A 25502-nucleotide genomic window follows, 5' to 3' on the forward strand; every position below is an offset into this window, starting at 1 on the left:
GTCCAAAAAAAAAAAAAAATAATGACTCTCAGACTATGGGAGACACTAAAACATAATTTATTGGTTTTAAAAATGCTATTATTGTGTAAAACTTAAATAAGAAAAAGTATACATATTAGGTATTTCCACGTCCGTAGTGATCTGCTCTATAAAAATGTCACATGGCCTAACCCCTCAGGTGAACGCTGTAGAAATAAATAAAAACTGTGCTAAAACAACAAATATTTTGGTCACCTTGCCCCATAAAGTGTAATAATGAATGATCAAAAAATCCTATGTACTCAAAAATGGTACCAATAAAAACATCAACTCTTCCTGCAAAAAAACAAGCCCCTGCACAAGACGATCGGCAGAAAAATAAATAAAATATTGCGTTCAGAAAATGGAGACACAAAAACATATTTTTTTTTCCAAAATGCTTTATTATGTAAAACTGAAACAAACAAATAAAGTAGACATATTTGATATCATTGCATCCGTAACAACCTGCTCTATAAAAATAGCACATGATCTACCCTGTCAGATGAATGTTGTAAAAAATATGTAACCCAAAATAGTACCAATAAAACTGGCACCTTATACTCTAGTTTCCAAAATGGGTAACTTTTAGGGAGTTTCTACTGCAAGGGTGCATCAGGGGGGCTTCAAATGGGATATAGCATCTAAAAACCAGCCCAGCAAAATATGCCTTCCAAAACCCATATAGCGCTCCTTTTCTTCTGCGCCTTGCCGTGTGCCCTTACATCAGTTTACAACCACATGGGGTTGTTTCTGTAAACCGCAGAATCAGGGTTATAAATATTGAGTTTTGTTTGGCTGTTAACCCTTGATGTGATAAAGAAAAAAATGACTTAAAATGGAAATCTGCCAAAAAAGTGAAATTTAGAAATTTCTTCTAGAATTTCTTCTAGATTTTCCTTTAATTCTTGTGGAACATCTAAAGGGCAAACAAAATTCAATTAGTTTTAAGTAACTTGAGGGGTGTTGTTTTTACAATGGGGTTATTTATGGGGGGTTTCCACTGTGTAAGCCCCACAAAGTGACATCAGACCTGAACTGGTCCTTAAAAAGTGGATTTTGGAAATTTTTAAAAATTTTAACAATTGCTTCTAAAATTCTAAGCCTTCTAACGTCCTAAAAAAATAAAATAACATTTACAAAATTATGCCAACATAAAGTAGATATATGAGGAATGTTAAGTAATAAATATTTTATGAGGTATCACTTTCTGTTTTAAAAGAAGAGAAATTAAAACTTAGAAAATTGTGAATTTCCTTTTTTTTTTTTGGGGGGGATTTTTTCATAAATAAAGGTGAAATATATTGGCTCAAATTTATGACTATCAATGTGTCATGAGAAAATAATCTCAGAATGACTTGGATAAATAAAAGTGTTCCAAAGCTATTACCACATAAAGTGAACATGTCAGATTAGCAAAATTAGGCCTGGTCAGGAAGGGGATAAATGGCACGGTCTGGAAGTGGTTAACAATACACACAGTGATCTTCTCAGTAATGTTTATCTGAGAAATGCTGAAAATGAAGGGTGCTTTATCCCCAACATGTGTAAAGTCCCAAGGGCCGCTAAATCAGGCTGCCTAAAGGGTAGGCAATGTAAGTGCATTAGTGCGAACTAAACACTCAATAGCAGGCAGCTGCATCTCTCAAGGATCAGAAACCAGTATAAGGTTAATGCAACCCCTTAAACTTCCTCCATCTAGGAAGTCCAGCATAGTGAATAAAAACAGAGACATGACAAGAAAACCAGGAGCAAATATTCTGTCCAAGTCCACAAAGGACATAAAAAAATAAACATAGGTTAGGAGGGGCTAGGTATCCTTAAATAGTCTCAGGGGTCTGATTATCTAGTGATTAATTTGATTAAATAAAAAATTACATCTGTCCTTCTAGAACAGAGGGGTGGCAATTATGCTGCAGGTGAGGACATAAGGGAATTCCCTGATGTTTAACCAGATCTGATTTGCGTTTAAAACATTTGCCACATTATAAACATGAAAATGGTTTTGGTCCTGTGTGAATTCTCTCATGTCTAAGAAGATATGATTTAGTTGCAAAACATTTCTGACATTCTGAACAGGAAAATGGCTTCTCCCGTGTGTGAATTCTCTGATGTCTAACAAGAACAAATTTTTTGCTAAAGCGTTTTCCACATTCTGAACATGAAAATGGCTTCTCCCCTGTGTGACTTATCTGATGTGTAACAAGATGCGATTTATTTGTGAAACATTTTCCACATTCGGAACATGAAAATGGCTTCTCCCCTGTGTGAATTCTATGATGTTTAACAAGATCTGATTTGCCGTTAAAAGATTTGTCACATTCTAAACATGAATAGAGTTTCTTTCCTGTGTGAATTCTCTGATGTACAACAAGATGTGAATTCTGGTTAAAACATTTTCCACATTCTGAACAGGAAAATGGCTTCTCCCCTGTGTGAATTCTCTCATGCTTAATGAGATCTGATTTCTGGATAAAACCTTTTTCACATTCTGAACAGGAAAATGGCTTCTCCCCTGTGTGTATTCTCTCATGTTTAACAAGATGTGATTTATAGTTGAAACATTTTCCACATTCTGAACAGGAAAATGGCTTCTCCCATGTGTGAATTCTCTCGTGCTTAACGAGATCTGATTTCTGGATAAAACCTTTTTCACATTCTGAACAGGAAAATGGCTTCTCCCCTGTGTGAATTCTCTCATGCTTAACAAGATCTGATTTCTGGATAAAACCTTTTTCACATTCTGAACAGGAAAATAGCTTCTTCCCTGTGTGAATTCTCTCATGTTTAACAAGATGTGATTTATAGTTGAAACATTTTCCACATTCTGAACAGGAAAATGGCTTCTCCCCTGTGTGAATTCTCTCATGGTTAACGAGATCTGATTTCTGTATAAAAGCTTTTTCACATTTTGAACAGGAAAATGGCTTCTCCCCTGTGTGAATTCTCTCATGCTTAACGAGATCTGATTTCTGGATAAAAACTTTTTCACATTCTGAACAGGAAAATGGCTTCTCCGCTGTGTGAATTCTCTCATGTTTTACAAGATGTGATTTATAGTTGAAACATTTTCCACATTCTAAACAGGAAAATGGCTTCTCCCCTGTGTGAATTCTCACATGCTTAACGAGATCAGATTTCTGGATAAAAACTTTTTCACATTCTGAACAGGAAAATGGCTTCTCCCCTGTGTGAATTCTCTCATGTTTAACAAGATATGATTTATAGTTGAAACATTTTCCACATTCTGAACATGAAAATGGCTTCTCCCCTGTGTGAGTACTCTGATGTGTAACCAGAGTTGATTTAGCACTATATTTCCTACATTTTGAAAATGAAAATTGTTTATTCCCTGTGCAAGTGCTTTGATGTTGAACACTCCTTCTGTCACGTTTATTTTGCCTAATGGTCCATAATGAATCATTATAGTGGACTTCGTCCAAAGGATCAGATGATAGATCTTTGCTGTTGAAGGCCAAAGGTGCATTTCGAATATTGGCATGCTCTTCATATGTACTCTCTGTGACACCATGATCGCCTGCTTTAAAATCTGGAGTTTTCAGATGTTCCTCTGAGATCCTGGTCCAGTTATCTGTCAGAAATAAAACATTTTATTATTTTTAAATAATATAATCTCATTCATTGGCTGCATCTTTAGATAGGTGGACTATCGGGAACGAGCGTTTGTAGGAATGTTTGTCCATGATAATCTGCTCAACAATCAGCTGTCTAAACCACCATAAATTATGTCAGTTTTTTCTATAAGCACGATCTCCTATCTTATAAAAAATACAACATACAGCTTGGCAGCGAATGAGAACTGATAATAAATTCCAGACGCTGTTTCTTGTTATAACTGTTACAACACAAGAGCAATACCGAGAATTAATATTGTTGTTGCTGTGTAGTATTAAGCAAGTATACCAGCACAAGAGCATCCCTGGCCACTCATTTCTTGCCACTATGTTGTTTGGCCTGAAGAATCGCTTAGGCGCGAAACGGCCGTCGTCTTATCACCGTCCGCCGCCGTGTGTATTCAGCAATGATGTATTCAGCTATGATGTACCCAGCTCTGGAGGAAATAAAAGAAGATTGCACTGATTGGTGAGTGCCGCCTACACATTTTCTTTTTGTATCTTTTCAAGTTTACTTTCGCCAGGTTGCTAGAGTAAATACCCCAATTGCAAAAAATGACATAGCAAGTATAGGCGGAGGAAGCTAAATGCAGTGCCACTCAGACTATTTTCGATTTTGTGAACAGCAACTATGTTAAGATCCGCATAATAAATATTTTTTGTATACAATATTAGTAAGCCATGTCCATTGCTGTCTAATTGAGAGCTATGGCAATTATTATTGTAAGGTCCATAAAGGCATGGTTAGGCGAGTTTGGTTTAAAAGAACTTGACTGGCCACACACAGCCCTGATGAAGATCTCGATGTCATTGTCTGACCTCATAAATGCTCTTCTAGATGAGTGGGCAAAATTTCCACTTCAAAATCTTGTAGATAACCTTTCCAGAAGTGTGAAAGCTAATTTAGCTGCAAAGGGGAAAACACCTTCATAAAAATGCCTATAAATCTAGAATGGGATGTCATATTAGATCCTGGAGGTGTCGGTGTCCCAATACTTTTCTTCATATAGTATATTTTTTTACGTCTTTTCGACATAGTTCTTGTGTGGTCTTCCTAACATATCATTTTTCACAGCTGGACATGGCCACTCAGATCATTCCTTTCGTGCTGCAGTTAATAATCTACCTGATAATACAGATTTTTATATCCATTGAATTTGTAAATTGTTGGATTCTTATGCATCGATTCCACCAGTTTTCTGCACATCTTTTTTTTATTTATTCCAAGTTTCTTTATTTTATTTTTTTTCACCAGGAGGAGCAATATACAAATACATAAAAAGGGAGCATAATGTATATACATATTACATCTCCAAATATAGTTTTCTGCACATCTTTAATCTCTTAATCCTGGAACTGCACTTTCATCACACTTGCAATAATTTTTGTTACACAATCCATGTTTCCTCTCCATGCCTTCATAATGCCACCATACCCTACTGGTATCCTTTGACTTTCCATGCAAAGGTTTCCAAGCTTGTTTTCGGTCAAAATCTCTTTGATGTATCTGGAAGGGCACCTGGTGTTGATTCCATATCATCATTTAGTTTTTCACTGTTCATCTTGTTCTCAATGGGTGTTCACTGGTTTAGTAGGGTTGGTGTTTTGGGGCTTGTTGGATCAGGTGAGGTTGAAGTTCAAATGAACTTTGATCTACGCCCTTGCACCTCAAAGTGAGTTTTGTCAAGAGAAAAAAAAAAACCTTTTTCATAGTTCAGTCTTGAAGTTTTCTCGTCTATGATTACCATTCTGGCCACATTCCAGTACACGAGGCAAGGACATTGACCCCATGTGAAACCATTTATCTCTTCATAGAGCATCATCTCAGGAAATTGATTTCCTGTTTCTTCCACAGCGTCCTTTCCAGAAAGCTTCTGTTGTACTCGGCTCTCTATGCAGTTTCACAATTTATGAAACACTCGATTTCCCCACAACTACTTTTGTGATTTTCCAAATCAACTTTTCAGTGTTTCCTTTCAAGGTAATAATTTTGGAGCACTTTCAAGAAGTGATATCCATCTCTACACCAGAAGTTAAAATTCTTGGAAAACACAATGACCATCTCAATGAGAATCAGTGACAATCACTTTCATGTCCCAATTAATGTACGCGACTGTAATTGTGGGACACAATGTTATCTGCTGATAATGTAGCCCCTGTTTCTGTGAAATCTGATGCAGATTTCCATTTTTTTTTATTATAGATCCCCCAGCATGCTGAAAATTCAGCAAAATAAGTTGGGTTAGCCGACAGTGTCTGTGTAATTAATGATTTTACTTTATATGTAATATACCAGACAGTTATAAAACATTTTTACTAAAATAATGAAAGTTACATTATCATGCAAGACAACAGTTAGAGATGAATTGTTTTTTGTATACTGGATGTAGTCTATAGGTGGCTGCAATATTTCCCCTCCCTGTTTGGGTGATAGCCCGAGGACATCACTGGGTTTAAAATTTAATTCTAGGATTTCAGTAACACAAGGTAACAGCAAATATAGACCTGCTCACCTATAAAACCGCTCTGTACATACAGCAATTCTATATGATTGTTATGTCACACCATCTTCAATGTGCTCCCTGAGGTGTCATCTGGGGGACCACTAGACAGCTGCCATCAGATATTTTTGTATAGGGAGATTGGTGAGAGCCCAGAAGGAGGGTGGGGGGACAGTGGCGGATCCAGGGGGGGGGGCAACGGGGCAATTGCCCCCCCCCCCGAGCTGGCGGCGGGCTGCGGCGGCTGGGCACAGGGAGATGAGCGCTTCCATTGTGGAAGCGCTCATCTCCAGTCATCTGTATCGCTGTCCTCAGGACAGCAATACAGATGCCTGCCTGTGCTGCGGCAGGGAGGGAGAGGCGTGTCCCTTTCCCTTCCTCTGATAGGCTGCCGGCCAAGTGCCTGCAGCCTATCAGAGGCCGGCGCAGGCGGCGCGATGACGTCATCGCGCTGCCTGCGCCATACAGCGTGAGACACAGGCCAGAAGAGGCTGCATCGCATCGCTGACATGGAGGTAAGTATGTGTTTTTTTTATTTTTTATTATATACAATACTTTTACTGGGGGCGCTTATTACTGGCACAGGGGGGCTGTTATCACTGGGGGCACTTTTTACTGGCACAGGGGGGTTGTTATCACTGGGGGCTCTTTTATTACTGGGGGCACTTATTACTGGGGGCACTTATTACTGGCACAGGGGGGCTGTTATCACTGGGGGCACTTATTACTGGGGGCACTTATTACTGGCACAGGGGGGCTGTTATCAATGGGGACTCTTATTACTGGGGGCACTTATTACTGGCACAGGGGGGCTGTTATCACTGGGGGCTCTTATTACTGGCACAGGGGGGCTGTTATCACTGGGGGCTCTTATTACTGGCACAGGGGGGCTGTTATCACTGGGGGCTCTTATTACTGGCACAGGGGGGCTGTTATCACTGGGGGCTCTTATTACTGGCACAGGGGGGCTGTTATCACTGGGGGCTCTTATTACTGGCACAGGGGGGCTGTTATCACTGGGGGCTCTTATTACTGGCACAGGGGGCTGTTATCACTGGGGGCTGTTATTACTGGCACAGGGGGCTGTTATTACTGGCACAGGGGGGCTGTTATTACTGGCACAGGGGGGCTGTTATTACTGGGGGATGTTATTACTGGCACAGAGGGGCTGTTATCACTGGGGGCTGTTATTACTGGCCCAGAGGGGCTCTTATTACTGGGGGCTGTTATTACTGGCAAAGGAGGGCTGTTATCACTGGGAAGCTGTTATCACTGGGGGCTGTTATTACTGGCACAGGGGGGCTCTTATTACTGGGTGTGGAGCACTATGGGGTCATTTACTAGGGGCACTATATAGGGGTATTTTATACTGGCACATTATGGGGGCACTATGGGGACATTAGCTCAACTGGGGCATTACAAGGGGGTATTTTTTGCACTGTCACATTATAAGGCGAATTATTTCTACTGGGGGGCATTATGGTGGGCTTTATTACTCCCCCATGGTATGACCCCCTAGTAGCAGCACCGGCCTATCCCTCTGCCCCTTCTCCAAATCCTTATTATGAAATCTTTCTCATTAAGATAAAACACAACATCAGCTCCGCCGAGCCCCCGGCCAAAGTGTGGAAGTGGCGTCCGAGATCCCCAAGGGTCAAGTCAAGTAATTGTAAGTTTTCATGTGAAATATGTTTGTTATACACATATAGCATACACTGTGCCCGACAATATACAGTATAGCGCTACACTGTGCCCCACAATGTACAGTATACCGCTACACTGTGTAGTCTGTTCTATAAGTACCATTGTTTTGTGGCGGCGGACAGAAAATAATCTGAAAGTGCCCCTCCCGAGACCAGGCTCTGGATCCGCCACTGTGGGGGGATAGCAATGAAGTCTAACAGGAGTGGGTGAGCAGAACACCACAGCAGGCTGTCACTGACCACTGGGGATTGATTCCTGTGATTACTTCCTTACTACAGGACATTGTTAGATCTTTACTGACAGACAGGCAGCTGCTATTGATCAGCGCGGATCTTTTTGAATGCCGGATCCGGCACTAATACATTCCTATGGGGAAAAATGCCGGATCCTTCATTCATGCAAGTCTTCAGTTTTCTTTCGCCGGAGATAAAACCGTAGCATGCTGCGGTATTATCTCCGTCCTGAACAGTCAAAACTACTGAACTGAAGACATCCTGATGCATCCTGAACGGATTACTCTCCATTCAGAATGCATGGGGATATTCCTGATCAGTTCTTTTCCGGTATAGAGCCCCTGTGACGGAACTCTATGCCGGAAAAGAAAAACGCTAGTGTGAAAGTACCCTTAGCTGAGTGTGTCTGTGTAATTATTGGATTTTTAATAATGATTTTACTTTATATGTAATATACCAGACAGTTATGAAACATTTTTACTAGAATAATGAAAGTTACATTTTCATGCAAGACAACAGTTAGAGATGAATAGTTTTTTTGTATACTGGATGTAGTCTATAGGTGGCTGCAATATTTACCCCTCCCTGTTTGGGTGATAGCCCGAGGACATCACTGGGTTTAGAATTTTATTCTAGGATTTCAGTAACACAAGGTGGATGGCAAATATAGAATTGCTCACCTATAAAACTGCTCTGTACATACAGTAATTCTATATGATTGTCATGTCACACCATCTTCAATGTGCTCCCTGAGGTGTTATCTGGGGGACCATTAGACAGCTGCCATCAGATATTTTCATATAGTGAGATTGGTGAGAGCCCAGAAGGAGGGTGGGGGGATAGCAATGAAGTCTAGCAGGAGGGGGTGAGAACACCACAGCAAGCTGTCACTGACCACTGGGGATTGATTCCTGTGATTATCTCCTTACTCCAGGACATTGTTAGATCTTTACTGACAGACAGGCAGCTGCTAATGATCAGCGGTGGATCTTTTTTTATTCCCCCTGTTTACCCTGCCCCGGTGGTGGCTCTGCCATAGGGCTCTTCCCGATTCCCAAAAATTCTGAATTGTAAGTGAACCCTTTTAGTACTACTGAAAGAGGGTTCATAGAAGTTAGAATAATAGATTATAAACCCAAACTTCTGATCAATACTGTGGGACCCCACGTAGTGGTAAGAATTATGTGCTAGTAAAGAGAACCTGTTAGAAAGTATGTGCCCCCCAAACTTCCACCAGTACCTGACAGTAGAATGAGGAATCAGTATTTAGTGAATCTGTGAGTCTTCTCTGCTTTATTTAGTAGTTACTACTAGAGTTGAGCGGACACCTGGATGTTCGGGTTTGACGGGTTTCGGCCGAACTTCGGAAAAAAGTTGAAGTCAATGGGGACCCGAACTTTTGAGCACTAAAATGGCTGTAAAAATGTAATGGAAAGGGCTAAAGGGCTGCAAATGGCGTCAAAATGTGGTTAAGAGCATGGCAAGTGCTCTGCAAACAAATGTGGATAGGGAAATGACTTAAACTAACATAAAATGCGTAAAAAAAATCTTGATCTAGGAGGACCAGGTCCATATGTAGTAGGAGATTGAGGAGGCGGTGGATGTGGTGGTGTAGGTGAAAGCAGCAGTGGAGGAGGAGGTAGCCTACACTGCTTTTTGTTTTTAAATCTTATTTTTAAAATTAGGGTACACCCCAAAACATTGGGAAATATAACCTGTGATAACCCCCTCCAGTCATGCTAAACACACGTTCAGACAATACACTAGCTGCAGGGCAGGCCAGCACCTCCAAGGCGTAAAGGGCAAGCTCAGGCCATGTGCACAATTTGGAGACCCAGAAGTTGAAGGAGGCAGACGTCATTCAGTACGTGTAGGCGTGTGCACATATACTGCTCCACCATGTTGGTGAAATGCTGCCTCCTGCTAAGACGTTCCATATCAGCTGGTGGTGCTGGTTGTTGTGGCATGCTGACAAAGCTTTTCCACATTTCGACCATGCTAACCCTGCCTTCTGAGGTGCTGGCGGTGCCCCAGCTGCATTGGCGACCTCTTCCTCATCCTCTGCCTTGTGCTTCCACTGTGCCCCCGTTGTCAGGTGGGAATGCCACCAGCAGCGCGTCTACCAGCGTGCGCTTGTACTCGTGCATCTTACAATCACGCTCCAGTGATGGAATTAAGGACGGTATGTTGTCCTTGTAACGGGGATCCAGCAGCGTGGCCACCCAGTAATCAGCACAAGTTAGAATGTGGGCAACTCGGCGGTCGTTGCAGAGACACTGCAGCATGTAATCGCTCATGTGTGCCAGGCTGCCCAGAGGCAACGAAAATCTGTCCTCTGTGGGAGGTGTATCGTCTGTCTCCTCTGTATCCCCCCATCCACGCACCAGTGATGGCCATGAGCTGGTCTGGGTGCCACCCTGCTGTGAACATGGTTCCTCCTCCTGCATCTCCTCCTCCTCCTCATCCTCCAGAACTGTGCCCTGGCTGGACAATTGTGTACCTTGGGTTTGTGGGTGCAGGAACCCACCCTCGGAGCCACTTGGGAATGACTGGCTGGAAACCCTACGAAATGATCCCTCTATCGCCTTCTCCTCCTGTGCCACATCCTCTTCCATCATCGCCAGGAGCGTTTTTTCAAGGAGTCATAGAAGTGGGATAGTAACGCTGAGAACGGCGTTATCGGCACTGGCCATGTTGGTCGAGTACTCGAAACAGCGCAACAAGGAACACAGGTCTCACATGGAGGCCCAGTCATTGGTGGTGAAGTGGTGCTGTCCGCCGAGCGACTCACCCGTGCGTGATGCAGCTGAAATTCCACCTTGTGGGCATGTCGCATATGAGGCGGTGAGCGGGAAGGCCGAAGTTACGCTGCATCGCTGACAGACGAGCAGCAGCAGGGTGAGAACGCTGAAAGCACGCACAGACGGCGCACTTTATGCAGCAGCTCTGACATATTGGGGTAATTTTTAAGGAATATCTGCACCACCAAATTCAGCACATGCACGGGATGTGCGTCAAACCGGCGAGTCCCAGAGCTGCTACGAGATTTCGCCCATTATCTCACACCACCAGGCCGGGCTTGAGGCTGACTGGCACAAACCACTCATCGGTCTGTTGTTCAAGGCCCGTCCACAGCTTCTGCGTGGTGTGGGGTTTGTCCCCCAAACAGATACGTTTTAAAACTGCCTGCTGTCGTTTACCCCTGGCTGTGCTGAAGTTGGTGCTGAAGGTGTTACGCTGACCGGATGAGGAGCTGGTAGAGAAGGAGGATACAGAGTAGGAGGAGGAAGCAACAGGAGGCAAACTGAAGTGCTCTGCAATCCTCCGTGGTGGAAGGACATGCGCCAAACTGCTATCCGCCTCAGGCCCAGCCGCCACTGTATTTACCCAGTGTGCTGTTATGGAGATATAACGGCCCTGACCGTGCTTACTGGTCCACGTATCCGTAGTCAGGTGCACCTTGCCACAGATGGCATTGCGCAGTGCACACCTGATTTTTTCCCCTACTTGGTTGTGAATGGAAGGGATGGCTCGCCTTGAAAAGTAGTGACGGCTGGGCACAATGTACTGTGGGACAGCCACCACGATAAGGCCTTTAAAACTATCCGTCTCCACCAAACGGAATGACAGCATTTCAAAGGCTAGTAATTTAGAAATCCTGGCATTCAGGGCTAGGGATCACGGGTGGGTAGGCGGGTACTTCCTCTTCCTCTCCAGCATTTGGGATATGGAGAGCTGAACGCTTGCGTGGGGCATTGTGGAGATTATTGGTGACCCAGGTGTTGGTGTTGCTGGCAGATCCTCTGTTTGCGGGGTGGCAGGTGGCACTGTCACTCCAGAGGTGGATGAAGAGGCCGCGACTGAAGCAGAAGAGGAAGCAGGAGAAGCCAGAGACCTTTCTTGGTTTTTGAGGTGTCTACTCCACTGCAGCTCGTGCTATAAAATTGAATGCCTGGTCATGCAGGTTGTGCTCAGGTTGAGAACATTTATGCCTCGCTTCAGGCTCTGATTGCACAGAGTGCAAACCACTCGTGTCTTCTCGTCAGCACATTGTCTGAAGAACTGCCACGCCAGGGAACTCCTTGGAGCTGGTTTTGGTGTGCTCGGTCCCTTGTAGGAGGCGTATTGTCTAGAGGACGGCCGCTCAGCTTTTGCACCCTGCTCCCTCTTCTGCTGTGCTGGTGGCTCTGTGCGACCACCGCCTCTTCCTCCGAACTACATAGGTCACTCACATGACCTTAATTACATGTGGCGTCGAGGACCTCAGCGTCCTCCACATCATCTTCCACCCAGTCTTCACCCTTGCCTTCCTTGTCGGTCTGCACACTTAAGAAAGCCCCAGCAGTTGGCACCTGTGTTTCGTCATCATCATCCGAGACATGCTGCGATGGTCCTCCCATGTACTCATCTTGAAAGATAAGTGGTTGGGCATCGGTGCACTCAATCTCTTCCACTTCTGGGGCAGGGCTAGGTGGATGGCCCTGGGAAACCCTGCTTATAGAGTCATCAAAAAGCAGAAGAGACTGCTGCATGACTTGGGGCTCAGACTGCTTGGCTGATTTGCAAGGGTGTGAGGTGAAAGACTGATGGACATCGGCTGCAGGTGCCAACTGTGGTCTTTCAGCAGGAGACTGGGTGGGAGACAACGTGAAGGAACTGGATCTACTATCGCCTGTACTTGTTCAGGCCTCACCATTCGTAGAGCAGCATTAGGCCCGACCAAATACCACTGCAGGTTTTGTCGCCTACTCGCACCTGAGGAAGGGGTTTCACTTGTGCGTGTAGCTGGCACAGATCGACCACGTCCTCTCCCTGCAACAGGAGCTCCACCAGCAGCACCACGACCTGGGCCACGTCCTTTATTTGACGCTCTCCTCATATTTTTCAAATTTAGGATCTTGCCATAAATGGGTGTTTACATAATAGTAGAATAGAAAGACCGTGTATAAAGGGTGTATCTCACACAGTCTGAACCAGTGTAGGCCTAAATTAAATATTTTTTTGCCCAAAATGGCTGTATTTGAAATGGCTGTATTTCAAATGCCTGATTCAAACCCCTGTATGTAGAGGGGGTATCTCACACGGTCTGAACCAGTGTAGGCCTGAACTAAATATTTCTTTGCCCTAAATGGCTGCATTTCAAATAGCTGTATTTTAAATCCCTGAATCAAACCCCTGTATGTAGAGGGGGTATCTCACACGGTCTGAACCAGTGTAGGCCTGAATTAAATATTTATTTGCACAAAATGGCTGTATTTCAAATCCCTGAATCAAACCCCTGTATGTAGAGGGGGTATCTCACATGGTCTGAACCAGTGTAGGCCTGACGTAAATATTTCTTTGCCCAAAATGGCTGTATTTCAAATGCCTGATTCAAACCCCTGTATGTAGAGGGAGTATATCACAAGGCCTGAACCAGTGTAGGCCTAAATAAAATATTTCTTTGCCCAAAATGGCTGTGTTTCAAATACCTAAATCAAACCCCTGTATGTAGAGGGGGTATCTCACACGGTCTGAACGAGTGTAGGCCTGAACTAAATATTTCTTTGCCCTAAATGGCTGCATTTCAAATGGCTGTATTTCAGATCCCTGTATGTAGAGGGTGTATCTCACAGGGCCTGAACCAGTGCAGGCCTGAATTCAATATTGGCGCACCAAATTGCGGTATTTAAAATCTCTGAATTTAACCCAAATGTATTAAGGGTGTATCTCACAATGACATCTGCATCAAATGCTGCCAACTAAATTTTTTGTGCAAACGAGTGTTTGTTTTAACAACTGAATTTGACAGCAGTATATAAGCCTGTAATTTCACACGTGCTGATGCTGCAAGGCCTGAAAATAGTGTTTTTTGTAAAAAAAAAAAAAAGTGTTTTTTCAAACCCCAGAAAATGATGGGTGTATTTCTAGCTTAAATTGGACACTGACTAATCCAGATGTTGTAGTTTGCCCAAAAAATGGTGATTTGCAATGTCCCAAAAGCTCAGATGAAGTGCTGGTGCAATGAGCTTGCATAAAATGGCCGCCACCACCCACCTAACTAACAACAGAATTACAAAAGTTGTTTTTTTTGGTCAATGGCCTAAGGGCAGGGTAAAATGAATGTCCTGCACCCACACAACTATTTCTCTGTAGATCGCTGAGTTAGATTCTCTCCTATTCTCTCCCTGAAATCACAAGTTCAGCAGCATCCTCTCCCTACACTTGTAACAGCAGAGTGACGTGCAGCGCTACGTGACTCAAGCTTATATAGAGCCTGGGTCACATGCTGCTCTGGCCAATCACAGCCATGCATTAGTAGCTTCTAAGGTCAGACAGTTAACCGCTTGTTGATTGGCTGCTGTGCAGCCTTTCAAAAAGCTCCAAGAAAGCGCCGAACCCCGAACCCAAACTTTTACGGAAAAGTTTGGGTTCGGGTCCGGGGTCCAAAAATCCTAAAGTTCGGTATGAACCTGAACTTTACAGATCGGGTTCGCTCAACCCTAGTTACTACTCACCTGGGCGGTTATCTGTAGGAATGTCCTCTATACTCTGCTCATCCCCCCTCACATATGTCTCTGTAACATATATCATGTTCAGATCTTCACCCGGATTAACAAGCTGTGAAAGAAATATTGTAAAAGTCATCAGACATTTGGAGAAGTCGAGTGGAATATTTTATATGACCAGAAAGCCAAAATAACAGCAGTCTTCTGTTATGGCTGCAGTATATGCTTACAGACACTCCTCTTCTGTTGGTGGACATGCCTGCTGCCCTGTTCACCCGATTTAAAGCTTCACGGCTCTAGAGTCTTGACCCACTGGAGTTCCTCTCCCCCTGCCTAGTGGTTCTGGCTGCTGGAGAAACGCTGTCCTCCCACATAGGCTGATGTCTGCTTCCTGATGACAGTGGCACTCGTTGCCCATAGGGCACACGCACGTGTTGTCACCTACTCTTAGAGGTTAAGCACACATGCACAATAATCTCTCACAGCCATGGGAAGGCACCTGAGCAACAGTTTCTAGTACACTAAAGTTGTGACATTAGCTTGCGTGCCTGTTTTCTCTATGGTCTTCTGCCTGACTTCTAGATTTGACCCTTAGCTGTCTGACCTGACCCTTGCCTGATCTCAGTTCTGACCCTGAGCTGCCTGCCTTGAGATCTGACTGTTTACTGTATTGCATGTACTCTGCCTGCCCTCAGCCTCTCCTTGACTATGGTTCTACAAGTGTCCCTTGACCACAGTAGGGGCACCTTTACAGAGACTACTTCAAGAGTTAAAGTCCTGGTGGTTCCTCTGCAGCAGAATCCAGATCTTTGTACAGGAGTTAAAGGGTGAAAACCAGGGGGCCACTTGGATAATGCCTTTAGGAGCTGCTCCTAGTCAAATCTTTGTAAGAGACAAAGCGGATCCACATCCGCTTTGTTACACACAATTATCTGCAGGTCTCCTGTATAAATCCAACCTGTTGGTTCCTTATTCCAGTCAGCAGTCTCCATAGCCAGAAAATTGTAAATAGATTCAGACAACATGTAATGTCTATGGTCAGCTGTACTCCTGCCATCCCAACCTTTCTCATTATACAAGGATAAGACCTATAATACTGGCGGATAAAACAAGACTGAACACAAGATCTTCACAGCCTTCTAAAGATCATGGGGGACATTTCATGAGACCTTATCTCCATCTACCTGATCATCCTGTGGGACATTGTGATGTTCTTCTGAACCATCCTGTGGAAGAAGAGGACTGGGACATCTCTCCGGTGTTCTTCTCTCTTCCTTAACTGTAGGAAACAAATCCAGTGACTGAATTCATTCCTTACATACAGATAATGAGAGGACGTGTGGATTTAGTCATGTCTATTACCTGGTGATGTGAGGGGCTGGTGATCCTCCATCATGACGTCCTTGTACAGATCCTTGTGTCCTTCTAAATACTCCCACTCCTCCATCGAGAAATAGACGCTGACATCCTGACACCTTATAGGAACCTGACAACACAATGGTACAGTCATCACCCAGATCCCTTCATAGCGTTCCTGTATAATTTCCCAGCATTCCCAGCAGTGTCACCTCTCCAGTCAGCAGCTCAATCATCTTGTTGGTGAGTTCCAGGATCTTCTCTCTATTGATTCCCTCATGTTTCTGTGGGTGAGGTGGAGGCCTCGTGATTGGGCTCAGGGTTCTTCCCCATCCTTCATAAAAAGGGTCCTGACAGCGCCCACTAGAGGTCTTCTTCACTACTGTGTAGTCCTGGTTATGAAGAGACACAGTAATAAATATGACTCCATACATCTCCAGAGTCCCTCACCTCTCCAGTCATGTCCATCTGTTAGTAACATAGATAAGATGATGTAATGTGACATCATCAGAATCTCTCACCTCTCCAGTAAGACAGAAGAGGATCTCTACGGTGAGATTTATTATACTCTCCGCCATCTTGTCCCTGTCCCTATCCATTCTTGATGGGTTAATCAGGAGAAGGATCTTATATAGAAGATCTCCACTGAGCGGATCCTATATTGTAGGAACCTGAATGGAGAGAAGATGAGAAGAAGTAAAATCCTACAAAATCCCATGTAAAATACAATTACTGGAGATAATAAGAGGACACATCGGAGGAGATAATAAAGTGTAGATGCTGAATATCCAGTGAAGGAAGCTCCTCCAGCATGTTACACCTCCATACTACATATTATAGTCAATTGCCGCTAGCAGCGGTGATGCAAGGATAAGGATTCTGCCACATGTTGCAGCTTTGCTAGTTTTTGGTACAGCAACAAAAAACACATTAAAAAAAAGTGTTTTTAGCAGCAACGTACCTGCATTTATGGCACCTTTTCTACCAGCAAAAAGAGATCATGCAAACCACACACACAGCAAAACTGAATGACAATAATTACAAAATAGAATTAGATCAATGTTATTTATGTCTGCTGTGATTTCTTTTGTTGGAAGAAAATGCAGCACAACCGTGAAGTCAGCACCCTTACCTGTAATCTGGTAGGTGACGTCATAGATCCAGAGCTGAGACTACCCTCCTCCTATCAGCTGGGATCTCAGGATTTACCCCAAATCGATCGTCTTGGGCTTATTATACAGACTCCTCAGCACTGAGATTGTAACAACAAGAAGGAAAAGCGGTGGAATTCTGGAAATCACAGGATGGACAGATATGTTAATGATATGCAAATGAGCAAAAATGGAAACAAAATATTCAAAACCTCTGGATGTATTCAGTATGGAGTATGAGCTCCAGGTGGAGAAATCCCCGCACTTACACACCTCGGCCGCTATCAGTGAGGTTATTAATGGTTGTCTGAGGAATGTTCTGCCATGTCTACATCTCACCACACCTCCCGATGAGGGAGAAGACCAGACGGGAGGATAGCGCACTGCGGCACAGAAACGGTTGTCAGCGGGACATACCTCAGCCGTTCTGGGACTGCAGGAAAACCACCAAACTCTGGGACTGTCCCACCGGGTCTGGGACAGTTGGGAGGTAGCCTCACCACTGCACCTTCACTGCTGGAAAGAGCCTGAAGAAGGGACTGGAGGGCAGTGTCAGCCCCAGAGGGAGAGTGGATCTGGGGGAGAGGGCTGGTAGTGAAGGGGTTAATGACGACTCTGCCCCCAGTAATCCTGACAGACAATGGGGGTGACTGTACACATACCTCCACTTCCACCCTGCACTGCTGGACACTACATGGATGGGGGAGGGGGAGACTAGTGGGCTAAAGGACCTTTCATGATGTCATGACCATGTGACCATGTGTGGGAGGAGTCAGAGTCCAGGCTGTTCTGCTGGAGGATGTAAAGGACCTATGATGATGTCATGACCATGTGATCATGTGTGGGAGGAGTCAGGCTCCAGGCTCTGTTCCCTTATGAGCAGGCAATAGAGATGCGTGTGCTTCATGAGCCTGATTTGCACAGAGGTCTCTCCCTGTGGAAATGATTCCCTATGAGTCAAAATCCAATTTTTCAATAAGCCATTGCAGATATCCATCCGTGGACAGCTGTTTTGTGGTGCTTGCCTTTTGTCATGTTAACTCATAGGGAGCCACTTCCACAGGGTGGCACTAGTGAGATGGTTCTCTTTCCTTGGGAGATACCTCTTTGCAGGCTCGGACTGGCCCACAGGGGCACAGGTGAATCCCCCGATGGGCCCCTGTGCAAGGTGAGCCCCTAGTCCCCCACTCCCTGCACAAGTGGCACAGTAGACTGACATATAATTCGGCTGGCTGAGATGCTATACGCTACATTGCCTATGTCCATATAAAAACTGGTTAGTATGGGCAGGTAGTATATGTGTCGCAGGGAAATGATGAAAATGGAGATCTGATCAAATCCCTAAGATGAAAATGGAGATCTGATCAAATCCCTAAGGGACATGATCAATTCACAGAAGATGATGTTCCCTAAAGAAAGTAAGTGATTTGATCATCAAATCCCTTAACTGTTTTAGTGAAAAGTTTAATATTGTTGATAATATAATAATATGAAATAATATTGTGTAGATATTAAAAGTATTTATTTAGTCAACCATGCATTAATAAATGTAGAGTAGGTAATACAACAATAGTTATTGAAACACAACCAGGAGTGTGCCCCCACAGAGATATGCCTGGCGGTGTCCCCCTGCCAAAATAGTATATACCTAGAATCAGGGGGTCGCTAGGGCCTTTTATCAGCAACTGTGAGAGCTATGTGATAAAGGACCTTGATGACATCATCACCATGTGACTAGTAACATAGCAATATTACTGGTCACATTACTGGTCACATGTCTATGAGGTAATCAAAGGTCCTTCGACTGCTTTCTTTTTTTTCTAGGACTCTACTTGAACCAAATCACTTACTTTCTTTAGGGAAATCACCCCACAGAGATGTTATTTTAAACATTTTCCGTAAATTCATAATCTCCCTTAGGGATTTGATCAAATCTCCATTTTCATCATTTCCCTGCGACAGTACTCTTACTACATGTGATAACTGTATATGATTTGTACAGGCACTGTGTTGCCGACTTATTACATTGTAGTTGCTCTATTTTTGGTGCATTTATGCTTACTGACAAACTCAGAAAACTCAAATAAAGATTATTGTTGAAAAACAACAATTGATTTTACAAACTTTGTTAACCCTTTAGGTGTTCCACAAGAGTTATTGGAGATGAAATTTAAGAATTTTAATTTTTGGGCAAATTTTCCATTTTAATCCATTTTTTCCAGTAACAAAGCAAGGGTTAACAGCCAAATAAAACTCAATATTTATTGCCCTGATTCTATAGTTTGTAGAAACACCCCATATGTGGCCGTAAACTACTGTACGGGCAGACGGAGGGAAAGGTGCGCCGTTTTGTTTTTGGAAGGCAGATTTTGCTGGCCTGGTTTATTTACACCATGTCCCATTTGAAGCCCCCCTGATGCACCCCTAGAGTAGAAACTCCATAAAAGGGACCACTATGGGATAAGGTGGCAGTTTTGTTGGGACTATTTTTAAGGTACATATGATTTTTGGTTGCTGTATATTACATTTTTGTGAGGCAAGGTTACCAAAAATAGAAATTCTGAAATTTCATCTCCATTTGCTATAAACTGTTGAGGAACACCTAAAGGGTTAATAAAGTTTGTAAAATCAGTTTTAAATACCTTGAGGGGTGTAGTTTCTTAGATGGGTCACTTTTATAGAGTTTCTACTCTAGAGTGCATCAGGGGTTCTTCAAATGGGACATGGTGCCAAAAAAAAATCTGCCTTCCAGAATCCATATAGCGTTCCTTTCCTTCTGCGCCCGGCCGTTTGTTCATACAGCAGTTTATAACCACATATGGGTTGTTTCTTTAAACTGCAGAATCAGGGTAATAAATATTAAGTTTTGTTTGGCTGTTATGTTAATCCTTGCTTTGTTACTAGAAAAAATGGATTAAAATGGAAAATTTGCCCAAAAATTGCTGTTTTGGCACAGTTTTTTTTTTATTTTTTACCGTGTTCATCTGAGGGGTTAGGTCATGGGGTATTGTTATAGAGCAGATTCTTACAGACGTGGCAATATCTAATATGTAAAATTTAATATTTATTTTAGTTTTACAAAATATCATTTTTGAAAAAAAAAAGTTTTTTGTTTTTTTTTGGTGTCTCAAGTCTGAGAACCATAGTTTTTTTTAATTGTTAGTGTTTAAATGGAATTTGAATTGGGGAAGGGGATTATAAATGTAGTACTCCATGGAAGTGTGGTACTCCCTGAAGCAACCAATAATGCCGGGGCCACCAATAATACCTTGAGGTCCGTTGCCGCAGTACCTCGCACAGGAACACAGGTGATGCCATTATCGTGAATTGTGGACAGTACAAGGACATCCCTCTTGTTCTTCTATCTGACCAGCAACAGGTTTCCACTGGTAAGGGCACTGGGAGGCCGCATAGATTTTTCCGCACGGTCCCACAAGCGGACGTGGATCTGGCGGCGAGGGACTGGAACAAGGGGATACTAGTATAAAAGTTATCTACGTACAGGTGGTAACCCTTATCTAGTAGTGGGTGCATAAGGTCCCACACAAGTTTCCTGCTAGCACCCAGAGTGGGGGGACATTCTGGGGGTTCAATACGGGAATCTCGCCCCTCCTTCACACAAAACTTTTAAGTGTACCCTGAGGTACTCTCACAAAGTTTGTACAGCTTCACGCCATACCTCGCCTGCTTAGAGGGAACATACTGGTGGAAAATGAGTCTCCCCTTGAAAGCAATGAGAGACTTATCAAACGCGACCTACCTTCCCAGGTACATAGGCCTCCAAAAGTTTGGCCCCAAAGTGATCGATGACTGGCCTGATTTTGTACAGGCGATCATAGACAGGATCACCTTGGGGGGGACATGCTGCATTATCTGCATAATGCAGGCATTTCCGAATGGCCTCAAAACGGGAGCGTGTCATGGCCGTACTGTAAAGTGGGGTCTGGTAGAGGACGTCCCCACTCCAGTACAGCCTGACACTGGGTTTTTTGACTAGGCCCATGTGCAGCACGAGGCCCCAAAACGTCCTCATCTCGGCTGCACTGACCGGAGTCCAGCCACCGGCCTTAGCCAAAAAGGAGCCCGGGTGTTGAGCAATGAACTGTTGGGCGTACAAGTTAGTTTGCTCCACCATCAGATTCACAAAGTGGTCACTGAAAAAAATACTAAAATAGTCATATTCAGTGAAGCCCACTGTTGGGAATCTGGATTCCTGGTTGGCCAACAAAATTAGGAATCACTGGCTCAAAATCCTCTGGGGTACACCATGCAAGTTCACCGGTAGGGTTCTCAGGTGGACTTATCTGGTGGGCCGGAAAACTAGTACAAGCCCCAGAACTGCTCGTACTAGTGTGGGCCACAGGGTCCCTGGCATGGCAGTCCCTATGCTCCGCCTGGCGGCGTATTATCACACCACCGATTGCCATCCTATTCCGGGTTATCGGGTCACCAGAGACCCTAATAACCCGGGAACGTAGCAAACCACAGGTCTGAATTGACCTGCAGTTTGCTGCAATCGCCGATACGGGGGGGTCACAGGACCCCCCTCGGCATTGTCAAGCGTGCTTGCCAAATGATTTCAGCAGGCACTCTTTTCTGATAACCGTGCGCGGCAGTGATCATAAATACACATGACGTACCGGTACGTCATGTGTCCTTAAGTACCAGGGCATCATGACGTACCGGTACGTCATGTGTCCCCAACAGGTTAAGAAGATCTTGACATCTATGCTGCCTGCTCTACACAGCTCTGCAAAAAATGTAGGAGGTGGTGAAATCTCCAGCATCGGCTGCTCCTGGGGTACACCTTTTGGGTCTTCTTGATGTGGAGTAGTGGTAACCGTCATGAGCAGCGCTCCACCCCTTTGCACACTATTACTGCCCCCATGTCCGTAGATCCACACATGGTCAGCCGTGTCAACAGCCTGAAGAAGGGCACCAGATTTGGGGCCGAAACGTTGCACTAAGCACTAATTGTAACAGCGGCTGCTGTGCGCCGCTGTTCCCCTGCTCACCGTTGCAGTCCTGGGCACTGTGTTCAGCGGTGATCTGAGGCCAGTGCTTCCCATTCACCGCTGCAGTCCTGGGCTCTGTCTCTGTAGGTCAGGCATGTCCAAACTGCGGCCCTCCAGCTGTTGCAAAACTACAACTCCCAGCATGCCCTAATAGCTGTAAGCTATCCAGGCATGCTGGAAGTTGTAGTTTTGCAACAGCTGGAGGGCCGCAGTTTGGACATGCCTGCTGTAGGTACTGTGGTTCTGGGATCCGCTCCACAGTTTCCTCTCAGCCCTGGCTACAGTATGCTGGCTGCTTGCTTCTTGCAGCACTTCCTTAAGGGCCGGAGCGCTTCATTTCCTGGGCTTTATGGGTGAGGTCATGTGACCTCGCTGATCAATCCTAGCCCTGCTGCACATACATAAGTGGCCCAGCTCCCTTCACAGATGCCTCAGTGTCAAGGTCCTTGTGTCCTGCTTTAGTTCCTGATAGCCACTTGTGTTCCTGGGTTCCTGACTCGTATTGTGTTCCTGGATTCTGCTACCCATCTGATTCCTGCCTGCTTGCCTTGACTCTCCTGTTGCCCAGATTGCCTGACCTGTACCTGTGGCGCCTGCCCTGACCTTTTTCCTGTCTGACTATACCTCTTCCTTATCCTTCGGTCGTGCACTGTTGCTTCTAGTAACAACCCTGCCTGCTGACATCGCTTGTACTTCTGGTACCTTTCTCAGATACTTCCTGGTCCGCCTGGACCAGCTGTCTCATGTCCTATCCTCCTCAAGACGTAGCGACCTGGTGTTCCCCTCGGGAAAATCTATTCCCACCATCAGGGGTACTGTGAAGACTCGAGGGGTCTAATGGCCATTAAACAAATAAGAGCATTTCTAAATATAATTAATAAAAAATAAAAATAAATCTGTGTAATTGCAATGTCCTGGCATCATATGCTAATCAGCCTACTCCTCTGAAAGAGTCGCCACCAGACAGCTGAGCAGGAAGCTCTCGGTATACCTAGCAGCACTACGTCATTCTCCCTGCACTGGCCAGGGGTATCATAAATGAATCAACGGTTTGGTTCTAAGCCTGGAGATCTGCTATGACTAACTGTAACTACATGACCGACGACAACAGCTCAGAGCAGGAAGATGAGGGCAGAGAGCATGGAGTGAATCAGCCGAGAGGGGCTCTGCATGACCGATCAGATCAGCGCTCATGATGTACCAACTTCCCGGTACGTCTTTCACCAGCATGCCTCTAACTGCTGTGTATGACGCTGGAGACCGGCACACTTTCATCTCCCACCTCAGTCAGGGTATGTTATCCCTGTGTAGGGGCAAGATCAGCATTGTAAATAAGCAGGTTTTGTAGACTGCTGGGAGAGACAGAAAGCTGAACAACCATGAAGTAACTAAGGGCTTATGCCCACGACCGCAAGGGTTCCGTGTCTGTATATACACACACTTCACCTGTATTGGATGCACTATATATACAGTATAATCTGCCCATGTATTATTGGTTAATCCTTTTTCTATGTGCATGTACGTGGAAAGGATTTCTCACCAAACGGCATACCTGAAAGTCAAGGTGATCACATAGGTACTAAATCCCAGCCATTTGACCCTTAAATGCTGTGGTCGGTGTTGACTGTGGCATTTAAGAGGATAACCACATGGTACAGTCACGTCGTGGTTGCAACTCAGCTACGCAAGTATCCTGCAACCAGTCTGCAGTTGGTTCTTGTTAAACGAATGAAGATCGCAGTGTTTAGTCAGTCTGCATTGTTAACGGCCACACTTCATCTCAACAACGCGCACCCATTAACAATACAGATACTATGGAGGGGACACAGAGGGCATTACTACTATAACGCGGGCACAGAGGGCATTGCTAATATAAAGGGTGTGCAATGGGCATTACTACTATGGAGGGGGCACAATAGGCATTACTATTATGAAGGAAGCACAGAGTGCATTAATACTACAAAGGTGCACAGAGAGCATTATTACTATTAAGGGGGAACAATGGGCATTACTACTTTGAATGGGGCACAATGGGAATTATTAATATGGTGGGGGCACAGAGGGCATTACTACTACAAAGGGGCATAGAGGGCTTTATTACTGTTAAGGGGCACAGAGGGCATTACTACTATAAAGGGAGCTCAATGGGCGTTACTACTACAAAGGGTGCTCAATGGGCATTATTACTGTAAAGGGGCACAGAAGGCATTACTACTATAAATGGGGCACAGATGGCATTACTACTATAAAGGGGGTGCAATGGGCATTACCAATATGGAGAGGGCAGAATGGGCATTACTATTCTGGAGGGGTCACAGAAGGCATTACTACTACAAAGGGGTACAAAGGGCATTATTTCTGTGGAGGGGGCACAGAGGGCATTACTACTACAAAGGGGGCACAAAGGGCATTACTACTATAAAGGGGGCTCAATGGGCATTATAACTGTGAAGGGGCACAGAGGGCATTACTACTATAATGGGGGCACAGAGGGCATTGCTAATATAAAGTGGGTGCAATAGCAATGGGCATTACTACTATGGAAGGGGCACAATGGTCATTACTTTTATGGAGGGGGCACAGAGTGCATTACTACTACACGGGGCACAGGTGGCAATATTACTATTAAGGGGGCACAATAGGCATTATTACTTTGAAGGTGGCACAATGGGCATTATTACTATGGAGGAGGCACAGAGGGCATTACTACTACAAAGGGTATTATTACTATTAAGGGGGCACAGAGGGAATTACTACTGTAAAAGGGCACAGATGGCATTACTACTATAAAGTGGGCATAATGGGCATTACTATTATGGAGGGGGCACAGAGGGCATTACTAATACAAAGGGGCACAAAGGGCATTATTACTATTAAGGGGACACAATGGGCATTATTACTTTGGAGAGGCACAGAGGGCATTACTACTACAAAGGGGCACAGAGGGCATTATTACTATTAAGGAGGCACAATGGTCATTATTACTGTGAAGGAGACACAGGGGGCATTACTACTACAAAGGGGTGCAAAGGGTATTATTACTATTAAGGGGGCACAGACAGAATTGCTACTGTAAAAGGGCACAGATGGCATTACTATTATAAAGTGGGCATAATGGGCATTACTATTATGGAGGGGGCACAGAGGGCATTACTAATACAAAGAAGGCACAATGGGCAGTATTACTGTAAAGGGTCACAGAGGGCATTACTACTATAACAGGATCGCAATGGGCATTACTACTATGGATGGGGCTGTGCCACTGCATTATGGAGTTTTTGCAAAATCACGGACCAAGTGTCAGTTAACGTCTCTCTTATATCAGGAGCCAGTGTCTTGGAGTCATTTCCGGAGGCCAACTCCTCAAGCTGTGAGGGCCGAATCAGGCTAGGCTCTCTGCA

General features: G+C 44.5%; 1 long non-coding RNA gene and 1 pseudogene across 1 annotated transcript; both read right to left on the reverse strand.

Annotated features, from left to right (window-relative positions):
- Positions 1 to 25502, reverse strand: part of LOC122941948 — a 123452-nt pseudogene that overhangs the window by 36858 nt on the left and 61092 nt on the right.
- LOC122941480 lies at positions 16005 to 17769 on the reverse strand. Its single transcript, XR_006390454.1, has 5 exons — positions 17504 to 17769; positions 17068 to 17225; positions 16457 to 16606; positions 16148 to 16327; positions 16005 to 16065 (listed from the first exon to the last, which is right to left on the reverse strand). It is a non-coding gene; the product is annotated as an uncharacterized LOC122941480 (long non-coding RNA).

The sequence above is a fragment of the Bufo gargarizans genome, chromosome 6, assembly GCF_014858855.1.
Source record: "Bufo gargarizans isolate SCDJY-AF-19 chromosome 6, ASM1485885v1, whole genome shotgun sequence".
NCBI lineage: Eukaryota > Metazoa > Chordata > Amphibia > Anura > Bufonidae > Bufo > Bufo gargarizans.